The 11,782-nt window shown below is 36.9% G+C and overlaps 1 protein-coding gene and 1 long non-coding RNA gene across 6 annotated transcripts in view; both read left to right on the forward strand.

Annotated features, from left to right (window-relative positions):
• LOC106724232 overlaps positions 1 to 4,763 on the forward strand; it is a 14,957-nt gene extending 10,194 nt beyond the window's left edge. Inside the window, exons 2-3 of the long non-coding RNA XR_001359973.1 lie at positions 363 to 366; positions 4,752 to 4,763. This is a non-coding gene — a long non-coding RNA (uncharacterized LOC106724232). The remainder of the gene's footprint in view (positions 1 to 362; positions 367 to 4,751) is intronic.
• The window catches only part of NBEA (neurobeachin), a 776,030-nt gene that overhangs the window by 561,771 nt on the left and 202,477 nt on the right, over positions 1 to 11,782 (forward strand). The gene's annotated exons all lie outside the window — the stretch shown is intronic.

Below are 11,782 nucleotides of genomic sequence, written 5' to 3' on the forward strand. Positions count from 1 at the left end.
ATCTGGGATTTATTTGTCTTCTATAATTGAAACTTTGTTGCCTTTAGCAGAGGCCACAGCTGGCCAGGGCAGACAGGAAGCTTGGCTTCCTCCATTGCCGGGGCAACCAAGCCTCCTGCTTGCTCTAGCTCCGTGGCTGCCCGCCGCCATCTTGGTTGGGTTGATTTGCATATAGTTGCTCTGAAGGGCTGCTGGGCGTGGCTTGGGGCATAGCAAGGTATGGTCAATTTGCATGTTTCTTTTTTATTAGATTAGATAATTAAAAATGACATTAATTAGTGCTTGTAAATGTGAATTTTATAATTAAACTTACTGATTTATATATCATAGAAAAGTATAAAACAACTCTCTATTAAATAAAGATTTGTTTACATTTGTTAAGTAGGTAGAGCAGCAGGCACTAATCTGGACATTTCTAATCAGCATGCAGGGGATTGAGAACAGACTTCCTGGATGAACGATGAGGAGGCTTTATCTAGACAGTGTTATAAAGGAGGGCACAATGTATCCTGATCCTTGATGTGGACCCATTTTAATTTTTACCTAAAGAACTAAAATTGATGTCATTTTTTAGAATTATGCTGAGTCACAAAATTTATTAGTCTTTTTGTGTGCCTACCATGTTTCAGAAAACATTTCAAGCAAATTAATGTTTATTAGAAATGAGTTACCATAAAAGCCTGTTAAGTGTTATTCCTTAATATACTTACTTACTTTGCTTTAGTGCCTTTAGTGTATATCAAATCCTTGAACATTTACAAAGACATATATAAATGATTATAGAGATCATACTTTCTTAATGAAATAAATTTGAGAGAACTTGCCCATATTTATGGAAAAGCGTACTCTATAGGGAAATTATGAGGGTAGGGTACAAGGGTTCTAATCTCAGCTTTGGCAGCATCCAGATTTTTTGTGACCTTGATGGAAGTGTCAGTAAACATCACTAAGTCTTTTATTCCTCACTGGTAAAATGAGAATAAAAATTCTTTCCCTACCTATCTCACAGTGATCTTGTGATAATTAATTGAAATTAAATATTTGAAAATTTCTGAAAAATCTATTTAGATAGAGATATATATAAATGCATATATTTAGTGCATATAATCTGTTTTGTTAATATTTTATATTATCTTATTATGAAATACTAAAATCAATAGAAAAAATCAGAGTAATATAACTGATGCCATGCACCCAATACTTAACTTTAACATACTGTAAAATTTTGCCATTATTTTTATGACATAAAATATTACATATACAAGTTGTACTACATCATAATTCCATTCTCTTCCTTATTTCCCTAGAAATTCCACAGTATCTTATACATTCATGAATGCATAAAATACTGAGGAATTTGAAATTGTAATAATTTGATCATGTTCAATTTAGTCTTCCTACTCAACTTCCACAGTTTTTATACATCCAACAATTTTACTCCAAGAATGAGTATATCCTTTCTGATGGCTTTTAACAGAAGAGCACACCAATCACATAGATTTCCAGAAACATTATATGTAGGTATTGTCATGAAAACCTAAAGTTAGACTCTATTTGCCTTGTTTTTGTTCCCTTTCTAGTTGTTAGTTGATGCCAAACAAACAAAAAAAGAAGACATTCTTTTAAATGCATTTGCACAGTTACAAAGATAGTTCATTGAAAATATTCATTTTTCATTTTTCTTTGAGATAGATAAACTAAGAACAAAAACAACTTTATAACTCGATTAAAGTTGCAATTCTGGATGACAAATATGAATATTTACCGCAATGCGAATAAGGTTAATATTTTAAAACAAGGTTGACAGGAGAAAAATGGTCTTAGTTTGCAAAAAGGAAATTTGTTTCTTAAAGTGAAAATTGAGGTCAGTAGGCCATAGCTCTCCTTCCTCCTACATGACTGAAATGAATTAAATAATGCAGCAATAAAGCAGTACTGAGCGAACCAATAAAATTATACATGAAAGCTTGAGTAAAATTATTATATGTTAGAAACATGTATTTTGTATAAGAAAACATAAAATTTTAAATGCATGTCTACTTCATTTTGATTATCTTAGGATAGAAAAACTGAGTCCTATTCTCTTGTGTTTACTAGGATCTCATGGTCCTTTTTCAGGGAGCAAGGATAATAACCATTGTTTGGACATATTTCAGTCTTGGTTACTGCATTCTGTTTACTTACTGTGATTTCAATGTGACTGGGTTGAATAGTTACATGTAAAGTGAACATCTTTATATGACACTTAAACAATTGTCTGATTCACATAAATTATTTAATCAGAGTGATTTTCATTTCAACTTTTCACTCTCTAGTCCCTTTTGTCAAGTTATATAATATAAACATGATCTGACTTGTAATATCCTCACTAGGCTATATTTATTTATGATGGCCCTATTTTTAACACCACAAGGGGCAGAAAATATGTTCTAGCTATGTGAAAATACTAATTTTATCCTGTTACTCTCTTCATACATATATTGGTTCTAAGAACATGGGAAATAAAAACAGCACAACTGTTACCTGGTGATCTTTACAAGAAAATTCTTTGATGATAAGTGATTATGATATCAATAAACTGAACTGAAAACAATGTTAAATTTCCAATATGATAGAGCCAATGTACAGAAAGAGACAGAGGTAGTCTGAATATTCCTTTTTCTCTCTTTCCACATTATATATGTTTCTCTCTAATAATGACATATTTTGTTGGCATTAATACGAAGTAACATGGATTGCATGTGTTAGTAGAGTTCTTTTAATTATTGTGTAAAAATGATATGTAATTGAAACAAAAAGCATTGTTTCTAGTCCTAATTTTTTTTCCTTACGTCCATCCTGTCAAGCTGAAAGCGTGAACGTTATTTTCTGGCGGTGTGATTAGATTGGGGCTGAACTCTCCAGCTGGCAGGCCTGTCTATGACTGGCGGCGGCTGTCCCCAGTGCTTGTCATTTCCTGACATGCCTGACAGGATGGGGACAGCCGCCCCAGACAGGTTCATTAGATGGTGTTTTCTACAGCTGAGCTAAAAATAAGTAAGTAAATAAATAAATAAATAAATACATACATACATACATACATACATACATAAATAATCTGTGCCTTGTCAAGGTCCAAGCTGCAGGGGTACTTCTTGTTGGTTTAAACCAGGGCCTTGTTTTGACAAATTTTGATCTGTGCAGTTTTTAGATTTTCCTGACACATTTTTGTTTCCTTCCCCTTTGACCTACACTTTGTGCACGCCTTTGTTGCTGCTTCAAAATCCTAAGATAATCTTCCCAAGAGAAAAAGAACCACAGGTATTGAAATCTTAAAAGGAAAAACAGTGCAATGCTCTATAAAATAGCATTAGCTCATTTATTGCCATGGTGATCTGCACAGTGGTAGGAAAACAACTTTGAGACTTGTAACAAGCCAATTACAAGAAAGTTAAGAGTTTTTGTAGTGCCAGAAATGTGCCATCTATAGAGAACATAGTATCAGTACCAGCAGTCTACACTCTGAAGTGCATCACTCCTTAGAACTGTCAGAAATGGGCAGTTCTAAATATCTGCATTCTTGGGCTTTGAGGAAGCTGATAGAGTTTTCCACCTGCATTTATAGGCTTTGATGTCAGGAAGAAAAATTATAGAAGAATATAGAATACATACTAACTAAAACCAGATATAAATTTCAAAATCAAATTTAGGGAAATATGTTTCTTAGTCAGTTATAGGACCCCTTTTAAAGTTAACTGGATTTGCTAAAAATTGGTGTGCAATTGAAACATACATGCATACAGAGTCATGATTTATCATTTTCAAGCCCAAATTTAAACTTCTAAAGCTGTGCTATTGAAAAGAAAAATAAAATCTTTATCCAAGAGATTATTCTTTCTTTAGTTACAGACTTGCTAGCTATAGTCTACCTTCATAGTCTGTGATAGCTGTTTTCCAGTGGGAGAAACATTTGATCTTAATTTTTACTAAGTAGATCATGCCCAGATAGAAAGCATTTGACCATATATGTTGACAGAAACTTAGTGCAACTGTTGGCTATCTTTTCATTCGCATGCAAGATACAAATGTAATACTATTTGCATCTCTTCTACTTTTCATTGGTGTAATAAACAGTGTTGCTGAAAAAAAAGCAAGGTCCTCATTCACAGAAATCTTAGCCCTTACCTTTCCTTTGTATTGTTAGCTTCTGCCATTCACCGTCTCTATGACAACTGTTTAAATTGGGATGGGCAACTGTCATCTGGAGTATTACTGAGGGAAAAGTGTTAGCGAGCACACAGTTCCCATAGATGGAGCATTTCAATATAATCCAATTTTAATTGAGCTCCAGAGACTTTGATGTGCTACAGAAGGTTGGGCAAGAGCTATTCCAGGGAGAAATTAAAGCAGCCCAGCAAGACTTCTCTCCTTCAGACTGTCACCATTTTAAGTAAGCATTAGCATCAGACTTAACCTGCCCCTGTGGAACATCTCACTTCTTTTTTCAGCTTTTCACTGATTTATTTTGCTATATATAAAAGCAAAGCACTTTCATCTTTTTAATATATGTTTTTACACCCATTTGATTAGGCTTGCAAAGCTTGTACTGGACCTGCGATCCATCTAATGCTGTCTATTGAACTTGGCTTTGGCAGTTCACAAAAGAAAAGGAAAGTAGAGTGGGTATTAGTTTTAAGTTGTCAGTTATCATATATTTAACTTTCTTTTCAATATCACTTTGTAAAACCATATTTGGAGCTAAAAAGTTGAAGGATGTGGAATTTTTATCTAGCTTTGAGTTATCCTTGAATTTAATTTTAATGCTTGGCTGCTTAGGCATTTATTAGAGGCTGGGATTTTTATTTCAAAATGCACTAAAGTATCTTTTCCTCATCACATGAAAAAAAAATACCTTTAGGCAAAGCTAGTTTAGAGCAACTGGACACAGGCACATCAGTCCTTAATGGTGAAAGCATTAAACTTCTTTTTCTTTTTTTTAATGAGAAGGGAAGTGGATATTTTTTCATGTATATTCAAAGATCTTTTAAATGATTTGAAATATAATGTTGAACATACATAGGTATTTCAGTAATCATAAAAATGACTTAAGAACACAATGTTAATTAAAATAATTAAATGAACACTAAATATAATGCTTGTGCTATCAGAAAACTTTGTTATAAGTATGGTAAACTTAATGAAGTTACTACCTGTTCATGATATACCTGAGATTTCTGATCTGTATTGGCACATTTCAAAAAATAAATTTAAAATACATGTTGAGAAATTAAGTAAAATTTTGACAGTAATTAGAAATTAGTTTACTGTATATATCATCCTGAATAGATTTGCTATAGACCTAAGTGAGCTTCGGCATCAGCGCCGCTTGCTTCAAAGGCCTCGAGAGAGATGGACATTGCCAAGAATTGTATAGTGGTCTCAGTTTACTCAATCGCCTTTAACGACCTCAGAAGACAACCTCAATTTCTAAGGCTGTAGTAGTTGTTGTGATTTTTCTCATTCTAAACAAGTATTCACTTAACATAGGTAATTTTTATTTGTAACTTTGTATTATTTTTCTTTTTAAAAAGCACCCCAAATAATGTAAGCTTATTCTACACTTTATTTAATTACTTTATTGAATACCCAACCCCCTAATGATGGGCATTATTTTTCATTTTTTTTTGTTTTTATAAACCTGCTGCAATGAATAATCTGGTACATACTTCATGTTGCTTTTCTGAGTGTATATTCACAGGATAAATTCCTAAAAATGAAATTGTTGGGTCAAAGGGTATATATTTGAAATTTGGATAGATAATACAAAAATCTCCACAATATAAGTTATACTAATGTATACTCCCACCAAAAATATGGTGTATTTTTTCCTCACAGCAAACTCAGTATTACTCATTAAACTTTTAGATTTTTGCCAGTCTTACAGATAAAAATTGTATCTCCACATAGTTTTAATTCTGCTATGTATGAGGTTAATCATGTTTTCCATCAAGAAAGAACCATTGGCAGTATGTTTTCTGTGATTTACCTGTTTGACTTTTTTAAACAAAATTTTCCTGTATTACAATGTCTACAGGAGGATATTATGGACAATAGTACAGTTTTTCTCATGTATATATTTTTGTGAAATAAATATCATAAGACTTATACTATGTATAATGAAAATTACATATGCATATGTATATCTCCTTTTCTACCTCCTTGCCATCTAGATTAATTTGTTATTCCTCTATTAAATTCCCTCCCAATTTTAGTGACATTAGTTATGAAGATAAGATTTTTTAAAATTAATTTGCCTACCCAGTAAGAATCTCATCTCTGGTATTAAAAATAAATTAACTGCATGACATTATTCAAAATATAATTAGCTAAATATATTAACACTTTGTAATATATTTACTATATAGAATACTATGACACCTGGCTGGTGTGGCTCAGTGGTTGAGCATTGACCCAGGAACCAAGAGGTCACTGGTTCAATTCCTGGTCAAGGTACATGCTTGGGTTGTAGGCTTGATCCCCATTAGGGGGCGTACAGGAGGCAGCTGATTGATGATGTTTCTCTCTCATGGATGCTTCTATCTCTCTATCCCTCTCCCTTCCTCTCTAAAAATCAATAAAAACATATTTTTTTTTAAAAAGAATACTATGCCACAAGGGTCACCTTCATTATAAAATAGTTTGCTGTGCAGATGTTTCTAGTGTACATTTTATTTATTTACTTAAAACATGAATATTGGAGGCACATACACTACCTGTGTGCCAAACATTATGCCAAGTACCAGGGAAGACATTCGGTATTAACATGGAGCTAAAACTGAGACTTATAAGTAACCTTTATATCTGGAGAAATAATATTAAGTTTATTTATACAGTATTATTAGTGGAGAACAAAACATTAATAACAAATTAGATATATTTATTTACTTATATTTTATTCACTGGTTATCATTCCTTTAAAGTAGTCAAGATTGTTTATTGTTGTTAACCCAACTTTCTTGCACAAGTTTATGTTTATATGTGTGACACTGAGCAGAATGATTGCCATATCTGAAGTCTAGACTGAACCTTAATCTTTTTTACAATATTCACTGTCCACCAGTAATCCCAAACCCACACTGGTGCAGAGCACCATTCATCTAGTTACTGGACCCAGAAACTCTTGCAACAGCTTTAATTCCTTTTTTTTATTTACTTCAGCATAAAACAAAACAAAACAAAAACATGCAAGTCCTATTAATTCTATCTCATAAATATACTGTGTTTTCCTCCTTCTTCCTACAACAACTGTCTTAGAGTTCATTCACTTCTATGGGCATAATGCAGATTTTCAATTTAATATCCTCCCAAATACTTCTCACTGCTTACAGAGTTGTGGCTATCCTACTTAGAGTGATCTTTCTAAAAGGGAGATTTAATCTTATAATTTTGCTCACTTTAATGGTCTCAGTGGCCTCACTGTCATCATTAGAGCTACCATTCACTGCAAGCTAAGTTTAAAATCAATCACCCTGTCTTCAGTGAACTTGTCTGGGCAGCCTCTTGTCAATAGAAAGGTGACCTGTGGTACTTATAGTAGAGATACTTGTTAAATACAGTAACCTATTACAATTTTTTCAACAATCCAGTGGAATATAATAATTATATTAACCAAGAATAAAGGCATGGATAGGAAGTGTGAGCTCTATAAAAGGATCTTTGTCTTGATCACCAATGTATTTCCATCACTAGGCACAATTCCTGGAAGCTAGTAGGTGTTGACTGAACTTTTGTTTGGTGAACAAATGATATGTGATGCTAACAGCCTTTGCCTAGGGACAGAGTGCATGCTCATGATGCTGAAATGGAACAGATAAATGGTAAATTTTCAGCAAAGTAGTATTTTGTTGCAAATAGCTTTGTAATCAATGAATATAAAGTAAACAAAAGAAACAAAAAATAGCTTTAGGTCATTACAGTATTACAGAAGAAATTTTTAGGGGGTATCTAACACTGAAAATACTATTTTTAATTGCCAACAAAAGTTGGAAGGTCTCTTTTTACTACCCACCCCCAATTACAGAAATTTATGAAAGACATTCATGTACAAGCAAAGGGCACTTACTGAACTGTTTACATTTAAACTCACTTGCATTTCTTGAAGAGGTGTTAATTATCCTCTAATACAGAAAAATGAGAGAAGTAAAAATATCATAGGAAATTCAGAATATGAATTGTCTCTAACTGAAGCAGTGAGAATTTTTTTTAAAAAAAAATCTTTCTATTGATTTCAGAGAGGAAGGGAAAAGAAGGGTGGGAGGGAGGGAGGGAGAGAGAGGGAGAGAAAGGGAGAGAGAGGGAGAGAGAGAGAGAGAGAATAATTGACTGGCCGCCTCCCTGCACATCCCCCACTGGGGATTGAGCCTGCAACCCAGTCATGTGCCTTTGATCAGAATCGAACCTGGGACCCTTCAGTCCACAGGGCCATGCTCTATCCACTGAGCAAAATGGGCTAGGGCAAGAATTGTTTTATTTTATTTTTTTAAATATACTTTATTGATTTTTTACACAGAGGAAGGGAGAGGGATAGAGAGTTAGAAACATCGATGAGAGAAACATTGATTAGCTGCTTCCTGAACACCCCCTACTGGGGATATGCCCGCAACCAAGGTACATGCCCTTGACCAGAATCGAACCTAGGACCTTTCAGTCCGCAGGCCGACACTCTATCCACTGAGCCAAACCGGTTAGGGCAAGAATTGTTTTAAATTAAACTTCAAACATAGCAGACAGAACTTTCAAAGCCATCTAGTAAGTGGTATATAAGAATAGATTCTGGGAAATACCCGGATTTAGTGAAACCTATGTGAGATCCCAAAGCAGAGTTTGGATCAGAAAACAATGGTCATTGGAAAAGGATCTGGGCTGAGACCACAGGAGGGACTGCCCTTATCACTCCTAATTGAGAGTTTCCCTAAGGTCCCGGTGGGAAAAGGAAGGATTGTGAGTTCATTTACTCAACACATTTATGTAGCAATGCCTTCCTGCCAAGCCAGCCTCTCCACTAGACAATCTATATGTTATTTTACTTCATACAACAACTCTGCAAAGAGTATATAATCATTCTCATTTCATGTAAGTGGAAACTGTATCTCTGTTATGCTACGGAATGTCCCTCAAGTAACACAGCTGGAAGTGGTTGATTCAGACTTTAGGCTGTCTGTCATCCTCTAAAGTCCAAGTTCTTTCTACTCCAGCATGGCTTACAGATATATAAAAACTATCAGAGTCCATAAAACTAACTGTTAATAGAGGACATACTTCTCGGGACATACTGGTAGGATGAGGAAATGTGCTAAGGTAGCACACATACTGTGGTGGGCAAATGTACATTAATATAAGACTCAATCTGAAGGACTTCTTGAAGTCCTACATGAAGTACTTGAGTTTCATAGTAGAGCTGCTCTTTGGGAGACAGTGATTCTAGAGGAGATCTAGCTTTAGGAGGAAGAAAAACAAAATTCTCGTGAACCCTGAGGCCCAGGGGTACTCAAGTTTTCAAGTGAAAATACAAAAACTCTGAACTCATATTATATGAAAACCAGAGGCCCGGTGCACAAAATTTGTGCACTCGTGCGGGGGGCGGGTGGGGGGGAGAGGTCCTTCAGCCCGGCCTGTGCCCTCTCGCAGTCTGGGACCCCTCGGGGGATGACCACCTGCTGGCTTAGGACCGCTCCCTGGGGGATTGGACCTAAGCTGGCAGTCAGACATCCCTATGGCAGCCCGGGAGCCCTCAGGGAATGTCCACTTGCCAGCGGGGAGCAGGCCTAAGCTGCAGTTGGACATCCTTAGTGCTGCTGAGGAGGCAGGAGAGGCTCCCACCACCACCGCTGTACTGGCAGCCATCAGCCTGGCTTGTGGCTGAGCAGAGCTCCCCCTGTGGGAGCACATTGACCACCAGGGGGCAGCTCCTGCATTGAGCATCTGCCCCCTGGTGGTCAGTGTGTGTCATAGTGACCAGTCATTCCCAGTCTTTCTACTGTTAGGGTCAATTTGCATATTACCCTTTTATTATATAGGAGTGCCTGGCCAGCCTGGGTGAGGGGCTGATGGCTGATGGCTGTTTGCAGGCTGATGGGTACTGCTGGGGTGCCTGGCCAGTCTGATGGCAGTTTGTAGGCTGGCCAAGCCCCCCAGCGGGGACCCTCACCCCATGAGGGTGTGGCCAGCCTGGGTGAGTGGCTGATGACTGTTTGCAGGCTGGTCACAGCTCCTTGAGGGTGGGGGTCCCTGCTGGGGTGCCTGGCCAGCCTGGGTGAGGAGCTGATGGCTGTTTCCAGGCTGGCACAGCCCCTTCAGGGTGGGGGGTCCTGTTGGGGTGCCTGGCCAGTCTGGGTGAGGGGCTGAGGGCCATTTTCAGGCTGGCTAAGCCCCCCAATGGGGACCCTCACCCCATGAGGATGTGGCCATCCTGGGTGAGGGGCTGATGACTGTTTGCAGGCTGGCCAAGCCCCCCAGCAGGGACCCTCACCCCATGAGTGTGTGGCCATCCTGGGAGGGGCTGATGGCTGTTTGCAGGCTGGCCACCACCCCTAACCACCCAAGCTCCCAGTGGAGGCTGGCTGGAAGCAGGTATCTGGGATTTATTTAACTTCTATAATTGAAACTTTGTTGCCTTGAGCGGAGGCCACAGCCAGCCAGGTCAGGCGGGAAGCTTGGCTTCCTCCATCGCCGGGGCAACCAAGCCACCTGCTTGCTCCAGCTCTGTGGCTGCGGGCCGCCATCTTGGTTGAGTTAATTTGCATATAGTCACTCTGATTGGCTGGTTGGCGTGGCTTAGGGCATAGCGAAGGTATGGTCAATTAGCATCTTTGTCTTTTATTAGTGTAGATAGCTTTCAATTGCTAATTACCACGGAAAAATAGGTCTTTAAAACGTGAAAAATCATTCACATTCATATTGTCTTCGATGAGCCTATTACCTGCATGCCAGATACTTGATAAACAATATCTTTTGAGGAAATACTTTTTTTGAGCAGTAAGCTTTTAATACATAGAATTTTATCAGGCAGACAAGGAAGGGAAGCTATTCTAGAACATATAAAAAGTATGGAAATGTTTAATGTCTGCATGTTTTAAATAAACTTTAATAGACTATATTTACCACAGTTTAGGTTTACAGAAACTTTAGCAGATATTACATTTTCTGTGTGTGTATTAGTCAGGCATTTTCTTTCTTCAAGCAGCAAAGACATGAAGGTCCATCAGGTAACAAGAGTGTTTTTAATTAATAATTATTTATTTTTTCTGGTTTAATTGAATTAATTAGGATGACATTGGTTAATAAAATTATATAGATTTCAGGTATACAGTTTTATTAAGACACTAGAGGCCCAGTGCATGAAATTCGTGCACTGGTAGGGTCCCTAGTGGCTGCTGGCTGCTGGCTTGGTACTCCGTCCCTTCCCCCGGATGGCCCTGGCCCCTGGACAACTTCTGGTCAAGGGGACAATTTGCATACTATGCTTTTATTATATAGGATCATCTGTATATTGTACTGTGTATTTTTCAGAAATCTTTTCAGCTGCAAATAATACATACCTATTTCAAATGACTTTGTATGTATGTGTGTATGCATGTATATGTGTATTTATCATAAAATAGTAAGTTCTGAATTATACTAGTCTCCAGGGTTGATTGATTCACTTGCTCCTGGATTCATTCCCCATTTTCACTCTGATATTTATTTATTTATTTGTTTATTTGTTTATTTATTTATTTATTTATTTATTTATTTATTTTAATTC

Source organism: Myotis brandtii, unplaced genomic scaffold (genome assembly GCF_000412655.1).
Source record: "Myotis brandtii unplaced genomic scaffold, ASM41265v1 scaffold77, whole genome shotgun sequence".
Taxonomy (NCBI): Eukaryota; Metazoa; Chordata; class Mammalia; order Chiroptera; family Vespertilionidae; genus Myotis; species Myotis brandtii.